This window comes from Colias philodice, chromosome 32 (genome assembly GCF_061535455.1).
Source record: "Colias philodice isolate Cphi_HAF_F1 chromosome 32, ilColPhil1 Martin Lab GWU primary, whole genome shotgun sequence".
Lineage (NCBI taxonomy): Eukaryota > Metazoa > Arthropoda > Insecta > Lepidoptera > Pieridae > Colias > Colias philodice.
This window is the reverse complement of record NC_143117.1, coordinates 953,470-975,125: the sequence shown is the minus strand read 5'-3', so window position 1 is coordinate 975,125 and position 21,656 is coordinate 953,470. Positions and strand designations below refer to the sequence as shown.

Sequence of the window (21,656 nt, the reverse complement as noted above, 5' to 3'; positions counted from 1 at the left end):
TCAGGGTCATCGAGTCGTCCACAACAACGGCAAAGAAGACGATCACCTCCATCACAAAGGCGGCAATCTCAATTAACAACCTTTACTGAAAGGTTTCTTAGCTTGGAAGAGCAACGGATTGAGATTGACCGTCGCTACTGTGAGTTACAGGAGGTGATGGTCAACTCACAAAGGGAGACCAACAGAATGACAGCAGAGGGCCTGATTGCCGTCGGGGAAGGTCTTAAATTATTAGCTGAAAATTTAAAAAAATAAAATACTTTTATACTTAAATACATTTATTAGTTCTTAACTTATTTTAGTAGTAAAAAATTATCTGTGGTTTTACTTATAGTTTCATAATTTACTAACATTAGTTTATAAGCCCTAATTGAGTTACTAACACCTATGAATATAATTTTCCGGAATAAATAATTTGCATTGATTTTTGATTGAATTAATTACAATTACCGCGTGTTCCTTGCCCTCCATAATTCATTTATCAATCTTTGTCTACATAGCTGACCAAGTGCAGTTTCATTAGGTACATCCTCATTTGAAGCTACACTTTGTCTGGTCCTATGAAAACCAGCCTCAACCTCTAGCTCTGAATTGAATATGGCTGGAGCTGGCAGGCCGGCACGATTACAAATATTGTGAAGCACGCAACATGCTATTACAATCTTCGAAACCGTGTCGGGGTCATAATGTAGGACTCTATGTGCTAATAGGCATCTAAATCTGGCTTTAAGGACCCCAATTGTTCTTTCTACGGTGTTTCTTGCAGTAGCATGCAGCTAGTTATAGTGATGTTCTGGTGTTCCCTCGTCTGCATTTGGAACTGGCACCATTAGGTACTGACGCTGCGGATACCCAGAATCACCTGTAACAATGAATATTGTTAAAAAATAAAATGTTTTGTCATCAACAATTATATTTTTATTAGGAGTTAGGAGTTTTCAATGATTTCGCCTGCTCTCCAATTTTTATGAATTCCGTGAACTTCGGTAATAAAGCCTAAATTACTCAGAAATAAAGTAGTTTTTTTAATGATGAAAGAATTTTTGAAGGAATTAATCCAGTAGTTTTTGAGTTAAATATTTACAAACAAACAAAGATTCGTCTTTATAATTAATTAGCTAAGAGGTAACTCACCTAACAAGTACACAGATTCGCCTGTTTGTACTAATTGTTCGAGGTGGTCCCGAATGATGCAATTATTAAAAATAAGGCTGTCGTGAGTCGCTCCGCCATATGTTGCATCTACATGTATTATGTTCAAATCTGCATCTGTGAACTGCAAAAAGAATTATTTTACAACTATTTTTATGTGGCTGTTCTAATGAATGTTAAAAAAAATATAGGTACTAGCAGCGTCTTGTGATTTATACTGCTTCGTTAATGATCCTATGGAATTGGTCCAAATTTCATTAAATCGATTTTCTGTGGTTCAAGTGCGAAAGCGTATACAGACATTATTATACAGTAGCACCTCTATAAGTCGAATATCAAGGGAGACGCCAAAAAATTCGAGTTATAGAGTTTTCAACTTATGGAGGATTTCGACTTAGGCTGATTTTGATTCGACATAAAGAGTTTGAGGTTTATTCTTATAAATTTTGAGTTACAGAGGTAAAATAAATTAAAATTCAACTTGCAGAGGTCACAAACATGTTTTTATTTATTAGAAATCAACATTATTTCAAATCATTTTAAAATAAAAAATATGGCATTAAAAAAGTCAGTATTTTTTTTGCTTTAGATAATTTGGTTGTTCTCTTGCATTTTATAATCTATAAAGAGCAGAAAATTCTTCTTTTTCAAATATACTGGTTTGCTTTATAAAATTTCGTAAGGTATTCAATGCGGTTCTTGCCTCTTTGATGGAAACCCATGGAGCGCATGTACTATTCACGTCTTCTATGTCATCTTAATCATTAGTATCGGTTTTCTGAGCTACTGAATCGATAATTTCGTCATCAGATACCTACTTAATGCAAACACGTGTTTACGTGAGTCATAAATTTATTATCGCATACTCCTAAAATGTTTTCTAAGAAACAATTATAGTGTACTGCACTGTCGGCAAGTTGTTAAAGTCCAAATGATCAAGTTGTAAAGATTGTAAAATAAAATGTTGCCATGTTCGAGATACAGAGGTCAAATTTAATTTTTCGAGTTATAGAGTGAAAATATGTACCAAAATGGCTTGGAGGGACTCGGTGATTATTTCGACTAACAGAGGGCCAAGATTTCAAGTTACGGAGGTTTTCGGGTTTGAAGGGAAGGGAACAAGACATTTTTTCGAGATTTGGAGGTTTTTGACTTATCGAGGTTCGACTTAACGAGGTGCTACTGTATCAGGCTTACCATTTGTACATTTCTTGCATGATATCCTTTGCGACAGTAGTATCGTTCTTCATGGCAAGTTGGTCTCACCATTGTCACAAAAGTCCCATCTACACATCCTATTACCCCAGGAATACTGAATTTCTCATAGAATCTGCAATAAGAAATAAAAAAATCATTAAATATTTTTCATTAACATGATAGGTTTATTTAGGTAGGTACACAAACCTTGTTTTGAGTCTCAGTCTTTCTTCAGAATTTTGGGGAAATCTTATGTATTTTTTTACTATACTTGGATGGCTTAGGGCTTCTATGACCTCGTGGATACTACGAGATGCTGATGGCTGCGACACAAACGAATTTATGTGTTTTCCATATATCCTTTGATAGCTCCCAGTCGCAAAGAAAGAAAGTGCACATAACAACTGAAAAAAATTAATGAAATTTCTTGAAACTATCAAAATAAAAGGTACTTAATCTGATAAGGAAACCATCCATAATTAAAGTCGGTTAATAACTCAAAACGTTTTTAAAGAAACCGTAAGGGAGAGAAACTTTGGACTTTAACATAGGGTACCTACCACTTGAAAGGGTGACATCATAAAAAATAATCGGGGATTAGATGACGTTATCGTTAGTGGTTCTATGTTCTATGCGAGGAAGTTATGTTACCTACCTACATAATGGAATGTTTTACAGAGTTATGGGAAAGTTATCCCAATATTCACACGGGATCGGGACTTCCGCAGATGAAATCACGGGACCGATGACTATTGTAACAGTAACTTTTCATGACATTATGAATACACATATAAAGCACTTAGATACATACCTTGACTCTAGCAGTTAATCCTCTTCGTCGACGTTGAGGTTTTTTAACTAAAACTTTAATGTCTTCCATCACTTGAGAAACTAGTTCTTCCGATAAACGGTAGCATTCAACAAAATTTTTATTTCGATTAATAATTTGCATTTCCCGAATGCTGGTACTTTGCCGGCGACTTTCTATTATATCCACAGCATTAGCTTCTCGTATTATAGCACTTAATATAAAATAACGCGCCATTTTAGTAAAAAAATATATAAAATTTGTATCAAATTTGTTCCACAACCACTAACTCACTCACGAACTCGGCACCTAATAGGCGAGTGAATTGCTGACAGGTGAATTCGTATTTGTAAATACTCGAACTCGACGTTCGAGGTGTAAAATTACCTTACAGAATGCCGAATTCATACTATAAACGTCAAAATCACAGACATGTATATTTAAGTAGACAACGCAAGTACCGCGATCTGTATGAAAACCAAGCGTGTCATATTTTTTGTACTGACCTTGACGCGTTATGACGTCACGAGCGCTTTTTAGTGATGTTAATTTCATTTTACGCTAAATCGATTAGGCCGCCACTCGCGCGGCGATTCTAGTATCGTCCTATCCCATCGAAGTAAATCGAAAGAAATCAGATCAAACTAGATCTATGTCTAAGAGGTAGTCAAATAAATGAATCGTAATCGATTACTAAATCGATTCAAGACAGAAAAATGATAATTACCATAGACAGAGGGATGATAAAATAAAGTTATAAACCTTTTAATATTCTAACAAGTAAACTAATGTGTTTTAGCTTTTTCTTACATATGCCCATTGAGTTACCATGTACTACGTACTAGAGAGGCCATCGAAAGAAAGTAATGAAACTGTCAATCAATCAATCTTTATGTCCCGTTGCATCGATCCATTTTCCTTTTATGTTCGGGTTACTTGGAAAACTGAAAAAACAAACATAGTCTAAGCAATAAGGAGTTTTCTTAAAAAACTCCCAAGATGACACTTTATAACTAATGGCGTCCATGTCATAATATTTATTTTTAGTACCTTTGTATTAAAATACTTAAAAGTTCTAGGTCAAGTCGTATTAAATGACAAAAAAAATCTATGCCTTTTTTTCTGAAAAATTGCTCCTTCAAATTATCATTTTTCTGTTCGATTATAAAATCGATTAGAATCGAGAACTGTTGCATCAAATGAACATCACTAACCACAAAATTGGACAGAAAAATGAGAACAGAAAAATGAGAAGACGCTATTCATTGCTTGTTATCATACGACGCGATCTTTACCGTGCCAAGTAAAAGCCGCAATGTATTCCGAATCATTTCGTATGATTTGGTATCCGTGTTTGTCACGATCGTTTTCCACAGATATTCTTTATTTGATTTTAAAATAAATAGTGCATATTCTGATTAGAAAATTACTTACCGGTGGAAGGAAACATCTATGCTAACTCGGCCACTCACAGCTGTGGAGTTTCTACAGTTTATAACGGCGCAATTCGGCATTTTACTTTATTCAGCTTCACGTCTTTCCTTGGCGAACTGCAAGCGCGGACTGAGTGTAGGCCAGCGTCAAGTAAGTTTCATAAACTTAGTTTGGACACGGGAAGTACATACACTCGCTTAGTCTATCTTGATACATGTCTGTGGTCAAAATACTCACTTAGCACAGTTCGCCTCGTCGCCGCTCTCGACGATGTGGCGCCACTAGTACTGTCGAGTTTTACAGAATACGAAATCGAAAACTCACCGCGGATTCCGCGTTCGAGTTTTTATAATAACCTTACAGAATAGCACTGCAGATTCCATTGGCGCAACGTAATATTAAGTTTTCATTTTATATTCAATTAGCTTTATAGTTATTAATTGTTAAGACTTGCATCGAGCAAGACGTATTGTAATAAGTTTATATTAAAGTATTTCTAAGTGAATTCGTAGTTTTTTTTGGGGCCTCCGGCTGTCTGAAACATAATTTGTGTAATTGTTTATTTATTCTGAATCTTTAAGTTTATTGATTTTTATCCTTTACATAAGCTGTATTTAATAAAAAATGTTTAAAACTCGAATTTTCGAAATTTTTGATTTATAAGTTCTATGTAACGTTTTATAATTAAGTTATGGTATAATTAAATGTAGATTTCACTTTTGTACAGCTTAGACATTTTTCTGTATGGATACAGTGCCTTTCGATTTGAAGTTGGATAACATTTCATTTTATAGGTACTATTATAAAATTAAGAGCATGAAAGAAAAAAAAAAGCATTTCTTCATAATGCTATTGTTACCACAAAAAATATTTTCTTAATCGCAAATTTTAAGAGAAAATAAATTAAAATTAAAATTGATGTGGCGACGTTATACATACAGACGTTAGAACAAAGTCCACCATAAGAATGACGTCATTTAGGAATAAGACGATTTTTAAACATTAATAAAAACCTAAATATTTTCAAAAAGTAAAAATTACTGTTAGTTTTTATCTAGTTTTAATTAAAATAAAAATAAAAACAAGTAGCAAAAAATTTTGAAATGTTGTAATTTTGGAGCACCCTGTAAAGTCTGTATTTGTATGAACATAAGTGGAGATCGCGTCCACTTATTTTCATGCGTAAACGATGATATTCATACTCAACAGGTAACTTGGATTAACAAATAGGATAGGTTATATCCCGTAAATCCCACGGGAACGGGAACTATTTATTTATTGCACGCCTCATAAGCGAAGCGTTGAGGTGGGTACTACTGTCACTTCGCGCAAAACATCTGATTTTTCAAACTTAAAATGTCTTTATGTATCATACATTGCACTTGTAAGATAATAAATACACACACATATTAAGAAAAAAACACTATTTTTAACATTCATGATATTTTTGATGTCATTTTTGTTATTTAAACTAGTTAAAAAACAGTTTAAAAAAGTTCTGTCTTGGACGTCCGTGTGTCTGTATGTGCGGAGGATTTTCTTGTTAACACGATAGCGACCGAAATACTTTACTAATCGAGTCTTTTTTTTTCTCTTACGCTTGAGTATGCTCAGGAATAGAACCCTTTCATTTTTCAGGGTCTCTGATTCGATGTGGTTTAATTGTTATTAAATAAACAAAAATAATAATTAATAAATAATTATTAAAAAAAAATTATGAGGCGTGCACTTTTGGATTTTCCAAACTTTTTTCGTTTATTTCTATCTGAATAACCTATCAAAAGTAACATTCAATTGTGTAAATTTTATTTATTACGGATTCAACATCAAACAACTCTACGGTAAGTATCAAGGTGCGTATTAACTATAGAGCTATTATTTATTACCTTACCTATATGTTATAGCTAATTACTGCTGGGCGCTGCAGCTGGCTGCGATTTCGTCCATGTATCTACTGAAAGGTTTCATGACATAATATGAGCACAGGGGAATAAAATAAAAAGACCAGTATGTACATCCAAAAATATTTATTTCAATGATTACAAATTATCCTTAATCTAATTTTGAAAATCTAACACTGAATTAGATTCCTTACAATATTATTCAAATTAATAACAAAATAACGTATTTTACGACAAATTAATATTGAACTAATTATGTAGTTAAAACACGAAAGCGCATTACCTTATTATACCAGCTGCATTAACCAAAAATTTTATATGATAATAAGTATAATATTTTCAACTGATATCAAAATGTACGAAAAATAGTACTTAATAAGTAATTGAACTGAGAACATAATTTAATATTCACACAAAGCTGTATTGTTTCGATATACGTTGTTTTTATTGTAAACTGCATTACATATTTTGATAAAAAAATACTGTAAAACAACAGATGATGAAATTTTCAAAATGAAAAAAAAAATACAAATTTGCCGCGCAATCGACATTTGACAGCTCTACGACTGAATGAGGCGGTTAAAAAAGTTTGTATAATATTAATAGAAATAATTATCGAGATTTAAATTGCTCTACACAAGATTTATTTTGTTTGTTTTATTACTATACTTCTTAAAGACACAATTAACTCGTACTCGTAATACGATACCTTGGAGTTGGAGCGAAAATATTGTTTGTAATAATTTGGCTAGGAAAATACAACAAATCAAAAACACTATTTACTATGGAAAAAAAACCAGGAAGGTGAAAAACATATATTTACGATTTCGATGCACTCGACTTTTAGTAAAATAATAGGTAGGTAAAAATATTATTATGGTTTTGATCACAGACATATCTGTGGTTTTGATTTTAGCTACTAGTATCAGAAAGCTGCGTGTTCAATGCACGTCGGGGTCACACAACTGTGGAGGATACAGTAGACAATATACCTAATGAAGTTTTTCATCTTTTTATTTTACTGCAAATACAAAATAAAAATTAAACAATGGTAATGTAAATTCTAAACAAACTACTACCAAAATACAATTAGAACAAAAATCATTTGACTGGTTGATTTCACCCAGAGGCCAGAGGCGGCTCGTGACAAAATTGTATGGGTGTTCACTTGAAATAAAACAACGAAAATACAATAGCGTAGCGGGATAATTTATTACAAAAAAAAATGAGCACCACATTTTATAAATGTCTATAACACTAAAAATTACAAAGTACAGGCTATTTCAAAACGAATTCAATGATTATCAATAATTAGTAAATCACCGAATTTGCATTCGCGAGCGTACCTACGCGTAGGTATCCATAGTGTTTGTTTATACTAAAGGAATGGCAACGTCGCAATTGCTGCTGTCATGCGATGCGGCAACGTTGCGTGAGACTCAAAACGCTACCTGCTACGGTATGAACGATTGTTATAAAAATAAAAGTTATACATATTTGTTGGCGTAAACTATTTTATTCATCATTAATTTTGGAAAATAAATAATGTCAAAATTGATTACAATAAAACGCAGTTTTATTTTATTACATTACAGGTAAATTAGCTTGGAGAAATTTTTGCGTTTGTAGTAGTGTATGGTCAGCAAATAAAAAAAAACAACATTTTATTTTTAGTTTTTATTCAAGTATATAATATTAGTATTATTAATATTTTATTAGTTCCAAACATTACAAGCAGTGCCGATTTTTACTTCAGTGAAGACGTGTATAAATTAGGTGTTCTCCGGCCAAAAATGTAAACCACGGTAAAAGTGAAACTGTTCGAACGGTTCCGAACACTGCTTTGTGTAGCGCATGTCGCGTGACGGTCGGCTGCCGAGTAGGTATACCTACTCGGCAGCCGCGATACACGCGACATGCGCTACACAGACCAAAAAGTTTGAGACGATGTAATAAAAGTTTCACTTTAATAACAAACAATAACAACAATAACAAACAATAACAACAATCAACAAATACAAAATTTAACAATTAAACTACGTAATAATTATAATTTTCGAATGAAATGTGTGCTTTATGTTCTAACGGTACCAAGCGACTGACGCCGGACTGCACGAGGCACCTGCGGACAGCGTAAACTGGTTTATTCTGGTTATGTGCGTGTTTCCACTTTCCACTATCAAGTGACGATTTATTTATTTGTTTTGTTTCGTAATTATTATGGTCAAATATTAATTACGAAACAAATTATTATGAACAAGATATTTTATTGTTTCACGGTATTCGCCTTGTCATTGGCTCAAGGACGTAAAATTGAATGATATATTATTTTTTTTATAAAGTCAAAACCATTTTCTTTAAAAAATAAATCAGAGTATTGCTAGGGATAAGTATAAAATTAAATAGTAATGTTAGGATATCGAAACATTTTTGTATAGGCTAGAACGATATAATGGAAACGCGCTCTAAGATCTGAGTAATATACACACCACTACATATGCAAAAATTTCTCGAGACTAATTTCACTGTACACTATTGTTTTTTTTTATCAAAACATGTATGTATTTGAGTAGTTAGCAGCATATAATATTCTGAATTTCTGATCCATGCCTATTCACTCAAAACTAATAACACTAATGATTTGTAACAGTAAATTATTTCAATAGGTATTTGAACATTTCATAACCAACAAGTAAGAATAATTCGTATACAAGATACAATAACAAATCTAATACACTATTTATTATTTTATTATATTTCATTATGTGAAAATAACCAGGAAGGTGAAAAACATATTTACGAAAACAAAGTAACATAATATGGTTTTGCTATTAGCTATCAGGAAAAAAAATCGTATTGGAACAAAAGAAGGATTGTAACTGAATTAGGTAATTAGGTATGTTTGTTTCTGGGTGCACCGTTTTCGACGACGCGACGGCCGACGCGTGACGTAAACAGAGTAGGTACCTACTTTGCTAAAACAAACTAAGTAATAAAATTGTGTGTCTGTCTGAAAATTCGCTAAAGCATATTTTACCAATGTTTGCAAGTTTGTGATTACTTTGATAGTTTATCGATTTATAATAATTGTATACTTATATCATTGTTTAAAAATATTCAAACACAATATGATATAGGTACTGATTTATCACTGGTTTCAGTGATGAACTGATGAGTCAATGTTAGCCACAATACTAATCACTTTCGTCATACATGTGTATGAACTATGATTGATGTGATTTGCAATGTGGTGAAATTTCATAAAAATCACGGGCCAATTTTTTGTTTTGAATCCCACCGAAAATACATATACATATTACTAATTGCGTTATTAGAATAATTAATTACTATACCCACGATCAATTATTACAATTTACAATATAGTCTCAAATGCATACTAGAGAAATATTGCAATTTGAATCAAAAAATGCATAGCATACAAAAATAAATTCACAACACAAGAAATTCCGCGCGCAAATCATAGCGCGTGTCAATGAAATCAAGAATGTAATTTTATATCAAGCCGACGACGACGCCGAACTAAAGTACCTACAGTACCATTTACCTTCAGTGTACAATACAGTTTACAGACCTACGACGGACGAACAATAATGAGTAATAAATTGTTTACAAAAAAAAACATAGTTTCTAAGGTCATTAGTTTTATTTTATTTTATTGTTATTTTCTTTGAACGATTGGAAATGAAATTACTCAATTATTACACATAGAACTTTGATTTATTAGAATTATGCGAATTATGTATAAGATAACGAACGCGAATGCACGACATCTAGCGCGTCAATGTCTAAACATCGCCATTCGTTTAGACATTGACGCGCTAGATGTCGTGCTTTATGTCGTGTTTCGCTTGGCAAAAGTCACGCACACTACTGTAGAAGTGTCAAATTTTGCCGGTATTTCACTGTTGTTTTTCTAAGTAAATAATGTAAGTTATTGATTAAAAAGGTCGAACGCGGACACATTTCATTGTAGAGAAGTGATAAAATGATTAGTTTTAAAGAAATAGTGTCTGTGTTAAATGTTTAGTCGTCATCAAAAATGTATGGAGGGACGGTCGGAACATCCACCTTAAACAAGAATTATTTCATATAGGTTTTCTATTCAAGAACTGCTCTTACCAATTCAAGATCCTTGGCATCTTGTGGATGTGGATAACCTGAGCATGATGGTTGATCAGTAGTATTTGATATGTCAATTAAGGCAAATTGAGATGGATGGTCTGCCTGAAAGAGATAAAAATGTTACTTATAACATTGGATATGGTCCCAAGTAATAATAAATAGATTGCTACAGAAACATGGACTCAATGTTTGGTAAATTGTAAAACTTTTAGTATTTTTTTTATTAAAAGCATTTATTGAACAAACATAGTGTATTATACTTATGGATAGTGTAGCTTTCCAACAACGAAAGAATTAAAAAAATTGGACCAGTACAACAGTAGGACAACTAAAAAAATAACTCAGTAGGTTTTAAGTACCAGTCATCACACCACTTGTCTCATGACACTCTAGGTCTCTAGAGCATATCAGTCAAAAAAGATATTGTGAAGCTTAAGTAAATGAATCCTTAGACACTATCGGAAATTTAAGAACAATTATAATCTTTTTTCCATTAAAATAATATCCTGGTTTTATTATATCGTAATATTGTCTTAATTCTAACTCTAAAATTCTATCCTTACCATATATAGTATTTAATTTTATTAATATATCCTTTAACACATTTGAACTTAACATAGAATGATGTGTTGAGGACGTACGAATGAAAGCTAATGTATTTTCAATTCTAACCAATTCTTGCAATATATCATCTACATTTTCTGTCATTATGCTAAGGATTTGGGCAAATTTAGCATATTTTATCAAACGGGATATTTGTATCCTGGAATCAGATAAATTTAAAGTCAATAACGTTCAAGATAGAATTCGAGGACAACCACTGAAAATAAGTAATATCGACTTAAATGAAATACACTTCAACCACAGCCCTGAAAATCATGTAAAGTTGAATTCAATAAATTTGGAAGATCTGCATAAGATTCATACTAAGGTACTGATGCAAGCACCGATTGAACTAGAAAAGAATACATCGACGATATACCATACCACTGTCCCAATTTATACATTCCTTTTGGGCACTTTGCTACTTTTCGCAACTTACAAAGTAATCCGTTATAAGAACGTTACGTGCTGGAAGAATCAAGACGACCCTAATACAAAGACGGAAGATCAAGACAGTCAAAATTGTACCGAATCTTCGCCAGGACCACAGTTTCCAGCAACATTTTATCACACCGTGCTCAAATAGTTGCTGGTCTTCGGGGGGAGGAGTTACGCCAACGGATCCCCAAGACATTGCTGCGTCGACGTTTCTCACGGGAACGTATTGTACGGACGTAGCAGCTAGGCTATTCTGTAAAAAACGCGCCCGAACTCGCATCTCACCTGAGTGAGTCGACTCACTTCACTTTCGAACGTTCGAGTTTTTGGTTTCGCATTCTGTAAACATCCGCTCGGCAGAGGCGAAGCGAAGTGAGTCTCACTTCGAAACTCACTTGCCTAGTGAAGGGATCTTATAGATTTGAATTTATCGACATTGTTACCTTTTGTACACATTTTGTACCTAATTTTAAAGTGTTTCGTGTTGCATTCTTTCTAAAAGTTATGTTGGAGTTTTGGCTGCATATTACATTCGATGTCCCCGAATTTCATTATTTTGTGTTGTTTAATCGATAGCTGGTAGTGGATTTTCTTAACAAACTGCTTTTCTTTTCCATCAAAAATGCGTAGTTTTTGTGAAAATCGAAATTGAAAATGATATTTTTTAAGGTTATTTTTGTACTAAAAACGCAACTTAAAGTAAAATCTTAAGCCATTATAGTATCAAAATGTCTAATTATCACACTCACACGCATTATTTTTAAATATATTTACGTACCTATTACTTTATTTACATATTACAATTTATTTTGTCAAAATAGTATTTTAACAATTTAGTATAGCCAAAAATCGTTCCATATTTTGTATTCACAACAAGCCACAGATAACACAGATTAGTTAATATGACGCAGATCACAGATTAGCAATACAAATATACTAGCTTATCATAGAGTATAAATGATACATTTTAATTTTTAATGTTTTTTTTATAGCTCACTTGCTTCAGTTTTAAAAATCGATTAACTTTTACTTTTAGTATTCAAATAGGTAGCGAGGAGCGAAGCGACGAGCGTGTTAGGTTAACTGTTGAACTGCCGCACGAGCCGAGCGAGCGAAGCGAGCGTGCCGCGGCAGCGGCCGGCGAGTGCCAGAAGCGACTTTAGGGCGATTCCCACTCAAACAAAAAAAAACTACGTAGGTTTAAACAACCTGTTTGTATTTTATTTATGTATCGTAAAATTTTTGTTATTATCAAATGCTATCTAAATTAAAATTACGAAGTGTCTAGTCGTCCGCTAAACGGATGAATAAAATAAATTAGTCGTCCGATTACCGGATGAATAAAATAATTTAATCGTCCGATTATTCGGATTACTAGATAACCTTTTAACACTAAAGCTAGTTGGGTTGGACTAAAGCAAAGGGGGCTCAGGACTTAGAAAATTTTTGATGGAGTTGGTGTCATTATAACACCTATTTATTATTGTTTTATCGTAAAGATTACGCTAATATAAGCATGTTTTATAGGAACAACTTTTCTCTAAAATCAAAAATGGCCGAGATATTCGCCCTCAATTCGTTAGGTTAGGTTTAGGTTAGGTTAGGTTAGGTTTCTTAAAAAAAAAACTACACAGAAATAGGAGCCCCGCGAAGCGGGGCTCCGTCGACGCGCAAAAAAAATCAAGTTTAGGTTAGGTTAGCCGTTAGGTTAGGTTAGGTTAGGTTTCTTAAAAAAAAAACTACACAGAAACAGGAGCCCCGCGAAGCGGGGCTCCGTCGACGCGCAAAAAAAAATCAAGTTTAGGTTAGGTTAGCCGTTAGGTTAGGTTAGGTTAGGTTTCTTAAAAAAAAAACTACACAGAAATAGGAGCCCCGCGAAGCGGGGCTCCGTCGACGCGCAAAAAAAATCAAATACCTACGTGTGCCCTCCTCCCCCCTCTCCTCCCCCCACAAAAAACCTATAATACGTGCGGCAGTTCTCTAAAGAATTATTATTTTATTCATCCGGTAATCGGACAACTAATTTATTTTATTCATCCGTTTAGCGGACGACTAGCGCTGTCCTTAAAATTATTTTTGACAAATTCATTTTAAAAATCACTTTCGAATTATATTTATTATCTACAATTGTGAACGCGCCATATAACATTTATTATCTATAATGGCATGTCGTAAATACGTGGTAAATACAAACTTACATTTTCCAGGTAATATAATTTAAGAAATTGTTATAAATAAATTAATAATACGGCATTATATTTAAAAATATTGCCTGTGTGCGAGATTACTAGAAGTTTTAATACGACAATGGTATAAAAGTGTCGTTTTTAGTACAAAAATAACCTTAAAAAAAATAATTTTCATTTTCGATTTTCACAAAAACTACGCATTTTTGTTGGAAAAGAAAAGCAGTTTGTTAAGAAAATCCACTACCAGCTATCGATTAAACAGCACAAAATAATGAAATTCGGGGACATCGAATCAAATATTTAACCGGAGTTTTAGTTAATGTTTCAGTTTGGCTTTATTAAGTTGTTGTGTAATTGCTGTTAAACGTGTTGCATAAATTATTTAAAGGAGAAAACTGCAAAAATAACAACTATGAGGTGAGTAATGTGATTCTTGTATTTAACTAAAATATTATCTTATACAACAAGCTTATTGAAATATTTAACTTAAAATCTTAAACATTGTAGCTCCTCGGAAAGGTCGTCTCATCCCTCCCGTGCCCAAGTAGAGTATCTAGTCGACTATCTTAGCAAACATCCTAGCTTAGCCAAGGGTTTTTCAAAAGTCCCGAGCGCTAGAGACGAAGCTAGAAAAACATGGGAGGAGTTGACTATCAAATTAAATAGCTTGGGAGGCTGCACTAAAACATGGAAACAGTGGACAAAGGTAGGCAATAGGCATATAGAAAACTATTCATCTTATACCGTGTAGGTATCTGGCTTACCTATATATTATTAATAAACTTTTAATTTTGCTTTAGTATTGGTCTGACAAAAAGAGTGCCGTGAAGAAAAAAGCTGCCCTAAGATACCGGGCACGCAATAAGACTGGTGGTGGATGTGAATCGGTGGTGGAGCTTTCAGAGGTGGAGGAGAAAATACTCACATTAATGGGCGGGGAAGGTTTTGCAATTGGTGATAGGCATTTGGAAATTAATCCATTTGAAGTAAGCTATTGTTATCGATTTTGTTGATCCGATACATGTATGTATGTAAAATATAATTATTCAATGTCATGTTCTTTTTTTAGGAAATCCCCGTCCTTACTGATGCCAACGAAAGCCCCACATTGCCGACTTCATCTATGATAAATGAAACCACAACTATTGTAAGTAAATACCTAGTGTATTAATAAAATATTACTTAATAATAAACAACTTATTAGTAAATGTTTCTTATATTGTTCTAGGAATACCAAGTCTTGGATGAGACTGCTATAAATACGGAAAATGTTAGTATGGCAGATACTGAGGTATATATTAATAAGATATTATGAAAATGGTACTTTTTTATTGATTCCAGTATTTGAAATACTATGTTTTTTTTTTCAGAGACCTCAACTAATTCAGCAATATGTTAACTGTATCCCGAATCCCGAACCTTCCCCTGCTCATACACCACCGAGAGCGGAGGTAACGAGCCCTCTGCAAGCAGTTACCCCCTCTGGCTCAGGCAACTTTCCTGCTCGACGTCAATTATTGAACGTCGCGGGTCCATCACCACGTCGTACTACAAGTAATTATGAGATTTATGAATTGATTTACAATATTTATAATCCATACTAATATTATAAATGCGAAAGTAACTCTGTCTGTCTGTCTGTTACTCAATCACGCCTTAACTACTGAACCAATTTGCATGAAATTTGGTATAGAGATATTTTGATACCCGAGAAAGGACATAGGATAGGTTTTATCCCGGAAATCCTACGGGAACGGGTTTTTCTTTGAAAACGCGGGCGAAGCCGCGGGCGGAAAGCTAGTCAACAATAAAAATTTGGAAATACATACAAATAAAACTAAATAATACTTGATAATGAATTAAGGAAATAATAATAACATCAGAAGACTTGTCAAAAATGCGTCACCGCGACCGGTGGAAATAATAATAAATTAATATTTATTTTACGTTTCAGGGTCATCGAGTCGTCCACAACAACGGCAAAGAAGACGATCACCTCCATCACAAAGGCGGCAATCTCAATTAACAACCTTTACTGAAAGGTTTCTTAGCTTGGAAGAGCAACGGATTGAGATTGACCGTCGCTACTGTGAGTTACAGGAGGTGATGGTCAACTCACAAAGGGAGACCAACAGAATGACAGCAGAGGGCCTGATTGCCGTCGGGGAAGGTCTTAAATTATTAGCTGAAAATTTAAAAAAATAAAATACTTTTATACTTAAATACATTTATTAGTTCTTAACTTATTTTAGTAGTAAAAAATTATCTGTGGTTTTACTTATAGTTTCATAATTTACTAACATTAGTTTATAAGCCCTAATTGAGTTACTAACACCTATGAATATAATTTTCCGGAATAAATAATTTGCATTGATTTTTGATTGAATTAATTACAATTACCGCGTGTTCCTTGCCCTCCATAATTCATTTATCAATCTTTGTCTACATAGCTGACCAAGTGCAGTTTCATTAGGTACATCCTCATTTGAAGCTACACTTTGTCTGGTCCTATGAAAACCAGCCTCAACCTCTAGCTCTGAATTGAATATGGCTGGAGCTGGCAGGCCGGCACGATTACAAATATTGTGAAGCACGCAACATGCTATTACAATCTTCGAAACCGTGTCGGGGTCATAATGTAGGACTCTATGTGCTAATAGGCATCTAAATCTGGCTTTAAGGACCCCAATTGTTCTTTCTACGGTGTTTCTTGCAGTAGCATGCAGCTAGTTATAGTGATGTTCTGGTGTTCCCTCGTCTGCATTTGGAACTGGCACCATTAGGTACTGACGCTGCGGATACCCAGAATCACCTGTAACAATGAATATTGTTAAAAAATAAAATGTTTTGTCATCAACAATTATATTTTTATTAGGAGTTAGGAGTTTTCAATGATTTCGCCTGCTCTCCAATTTTTATGAATTCCGTGAACTTCGGTAATAAAGCCTAAATTACTCAGAAATAAAGTAGTTTTTTTAATGATGAAAGAATTTTTGAAGGAATTAATCCAGTAGTTTTTGAGTTAAATATTTACAAACAAACAAAGATTCGTCTTTATAATTAATTAGCTAAGAGGTAACTCACCTAACAAGTACACAGATTCGCCTGTTTGTACTAATTGTTCGAGGTGGTCCCGAATGATGCAATTATTAAAAATAAGGCTGTCGTGAGTCGCTCCGCCATATGTTGCATCTACATGTATTATGTTCAAATCTGCATCTGTGAACTGCAAAAAGAATTATTTTACAACTATTTTTATGTGGCTGTTCTAATGAATGTTAAAAAAAATATAGGTACTAGCAGCGTCTTGTGATTTATACTGCTTCGTTAATGATCCTATGGAATTGGTCCAAATTTCATTAAATCGATTTTCTGTGGTTCAAGTGCGAAAGCGTATACAGACATTATTATATCAGGCTTACCATTTGTACATTTCTTGCATGATATCCTTTGCGACAGTAGTATCGTTCTTCATGGCAAGTTGGTCTCACCATTGTCACAAAAGTCCCATCTACACATCCTATTACCCCAGGAATACTGAATTTCTCATAGAATCTGCAATAAGAAATAAAAAAATCATTAAATATTTTTCATTAACATGATAGGTTTATTTAGGTAGGTACACAAACCTTGTTTTGAGTCTCAGTCTTTCTTCAGAATTTTGGGGAAATCTTATGTATTTTTTTACTATACTTGGATGGCTTAGGGCTTCTATGACCTCGTGGATACTACGAGATGCTGATGGCTGCGACACAAACGAATTTATGTGTTTTCCACATATCCTTTGATAGCTCCCAGTCGCAAAGAAAGAAAGTGCACATAACAACTGAAAAAAATTAATGAAATTTCTTGAAACTATCAAAATAAAAGGTACTTAATCTGATAAGGAAACCATCCATAATTAAAGTCGGTTAATAACTCAAAACGTTTTTAAAGAAACCGTAAGGGAGAGAAACTTTGGACTTTAACATAGGGTACCTACCACTTGAAAGGGTGACATCATAAAAAATAATCGGGGATTAGATGACGTTATCGTTAGTGGTTCTATGTTCTATGCGAGGAAGTTATGTTACCTACCTACATAATGGAATGTTTTACAGAGTTATGGGAAAGTTATCCCAATATTCACACGGGATCGGGACTTCCGCAGATGAAATCACGGGACCGATGACTATTGTAACAGTAACTTTTCATGACATTATGAATACACATATAAAGCACTTAGATACATACCTTGACTCTAGCAGTTAATCCTCTTCGTCGACGTTGAGGTTTTTTAACTAAAACTTTAATGTCTTCCATCACTTGAGAAACTAGTTCTTCCGATAAACGGTAGCATTCAACAAAATTTTTATTTCGATTAATAATTTGCATTTCCCGAATGCTGGTACTTTGCCGGCGACTTTCTATTATATCCACAGCATTAGCTTCTCGTATTATAGCACTTAATATAAAATAACGCGCCATTTTAGTAAAAAAATATATAAAATTTGTATCAAATTTGTTCCACAACCACTAACTCACTCACGAACTCGGCACCTAATAGGCGAGTGAATTGCTGACAGGTGAATTCGTATTTGTAAATACTCGAACTCGACGTTCGAGGTGTAAAATTACCTTACAGAATGCCGAATTCATACTATAAACGTCAAAATCACAGACATGTATATTTAAGTAGACAACGCAAGTACCGCGATCTGTATGAAAACCAAGCGTGTCATATTTTTTGTACTGACCTTGACGCGTTATGACGTCACGAGCGCTTTTTAGTGATGTTAATTTCATTTTACGCTAAATCGATTAGGCCGCCACTCGCGCGGCGATTCTAGTATCGTCCTATCCCATCGAAGTAAATCGAAAGAAATCAGATCAAACTAGATCTATGTCTAAGAGGTAGTCAAATAAATGAATCGTAATCGATTACTAAATCGATTCAAGACAGAAAAATGATAATTACCATAGACAGAGGGATGATAAAATAAAGTTATAAACCTTTTAATATTCTAACAAGTAAACTAATGTGTTTTAGCTTTTTCTTACATATGCCCATTGAGTTACCATGTACTACGTACTAGAGAGGCCATCGAAAGAAAGTAATGAAACTGTCAATCAATCAATCTTTATGTCCCGTTGCATCGATCCATTTTCCTTTTATGTTCGGGTTACTTGGAAAACTGAAAAAACAAACATAGTCTAAGCAATAAGGAGTTTTCTTAAAAAACTCCCAAGATGACACTTTATAACTAATGGCGTCCATGTCATAATATTTATTTTTAGTACCTTTGTATTAAAATACTTAAAAGTTCTAGGTCAAGTCGTATTAAATGACAAAAAAAATCTATGCCTTTTTTTCTGAAAAATTGCTCCTTCAAATTATCATTTTTCTGTTCGATTATAAAATCGATTAGAATCGAGAACTGTTGCATCAAATGAACATCACTAACCACAAAATTGGACAGAAAAATGAGAACAGAAAAATGAGAAGACGCTATTCATTGCTTGTTATCATACGACGCGATCTTTACCGTGCCAAGTAAAAGCCGCAATGTATTCCGAATCATTTCGTATGATTTGGTATCCGTGTTTGTCACGATCGTTTTCCACAGATATTCTTTATTTGATTTTAAAATAAATAGTGCATATTCTGATTAGAAAATTACTTACCGGTGGAAGGAAACATCTATGCTAACTCGGCCACTCACCGCTGTGGAGTTTCTACAGTTTATAACGGCGCAATTCGGCATTTTACTTTATTCAGCTTCACGTCTTTCCTTGGCGAACTGCAAGCGCGGACTGAGTGTAGGCCAGCGTCAAGTAAGTTTCATAAACTTAGTTTGGACACGGGAAGTACATACACTCGCTTAGTCTATCTTGATACATGTCTGTGGTCAAAATACTCACTTAGCACAGTTCGCCTCGTCGCCGCTCTCGACGATGTGGCGCCACTAGTACTGTCGAGTTTTACAGAATACGAAATCGAAAACTCACCGCGGATTCCGCGTTCGAGTTTTTATAATAACCTTACAGAATAGCACTGCAGATTCCATTGGCGCAACGTAATTTTAAGTTTTCATTTTATATTCAATTAGCTTTATAGTTATTAATTGTTAAGACTTGCATCGAGCAAGACGTATTGTAATAAGTTTATATTAAAGTATTTCTAAGTGAATTCGTAGTTTTTTTTGGGGCCTCCGGCTGTCTGAAACATAATTTGTGTAATTGTTTATTTATTCTGAATCTTTAAGTTTATTGATTTTTATCCTTTACATAAGCTGTATTTAATAAAAAATGTTTAAAACTCGAATTTTCGAAATTTTTGATTTATAAGTTCTATGTAACGTTTTATAATTAAGTTATGGTATAATTAAATGTAGATTTCACTTTTGTACAGCTTAGACATTTTTCTGTATGGATACAGTGCCTTTCGATTTGAAGTTGGATAACATTTCATTTTATAGGTACTATTATAAAATTAAGAGCATGAAAGAAAAAAAAAAGCATTTCTTCATAATGCTATTGTTACCACAAAAAATATTTTCTTAATCGCAAATTTTAAGAGAAAATAAATTAAAATTAAAATTGATGTGGCGACGTTATACATACAGACGTTAGAACAAAGTCCACCATAAGAATGACGTCATTTAGGAATAAGACGATTTTTAAACATTAATAAAAACCTAAATATTTTCAAAAAGTAAAAATTACTGTTAGTTTTTATCTAGTTTTAATTAAAATAAAAATAAAAACAAGTAGCAAAAAATTTTGAAATGTTGTAATTTTGGAGCACCCTGTAAAGTCTGTATTTGTATGAACATAAGTGGAGATCGCGTCCACTTATTTTCATGCGTAAACGATGATATTCATACTCAACAGGTAACTTGGATTAACAAATAGGATAGGTTATATCCCGTAAATCCCACGGGAACGGGAACTATTTATTTATTGCACGCCTCATAAGCGAAGCGTTGAGGTGGGTACTACTGTCACTTCGCGCAAAACATCTGATTTTTCAAACTTAAAATGTCTTTATGTATCATACATTGCACTTGTAAGATAATAAATACACACACATATTAAGAAAAAAACACTATTTTTAACATTCATGATATTTTTGATGTCATTTTTGTTATTTAAACTAGTTAAAAAACAGTTTAAAAAAGTTCTGTCTTGGACGTCCGTGTGTCTGTATGTGCGGAGGATTTTCTTGTTAACACGATAGCGACCGAAATACTTTACTAATCGAGTCTTTTTTTTTCTCTTACGCTTGAGTATGCTCAGGAATAGAACCCTTTCATTTTTCAGGGTCTGATTCGATGTGGTTTAATTGTTATTAAATAAACAAAAATAATAATTAATAAATAATTATTAAAAAAAAATTATGAGGCGTGCACTTTTGGATTTTCCAAACTTTTTTCGTTTATTTCTATCTGAATAACCTATCAAAAGTAACATTCAATTGTGTAAATTTTATTTATTACGGATTCAACATCAAACAACTCTACGGTAAGTATCAAGGTGCGTATTAACTATAGAGCTATTATTTATTACCTTACCTACCTATATGTTATAGCTAATTACTGCTGGGCGCTGCAGCTGGCTGCGATTTCGTCCATGTATCTACTGAAAGGTTTCATGACATAATATGAGCACAGGGGAATAAAATAAAAAGACCAGTATGTACATCCAAAAATATTTATTTCAATGATTACAAATTATCCTTAATCTAATTTTGAAAATCTAACACTGAATTAGATTCCTTACAATATTATTCAAATTAATAACAAAATAACG

General features: G+C 33.5%; 1 long non-coding RNA gene across 1 annotated transcript in view; it reads right to left on the bottom strand.

The window, feature by feature from the left end:
* Positions 1-1,633: 1,633 nt before the first annotated feature.
* LOC149474917 (uncharacterized) overlaps positions 1,634-21,656 on the bottom strand; it is a 272,804-nt gene continuing 252,781 nt past the window's right edge. The window contains exon 2 of the long non-coding RNA XR_016318178.1: positions 1,634-2,334. This is a non-coding gene — a long non-coding RNA (uncharacterized LOC149474917). The remainder of the gene's footprint in view (positions 2,335-21,656) is intronic.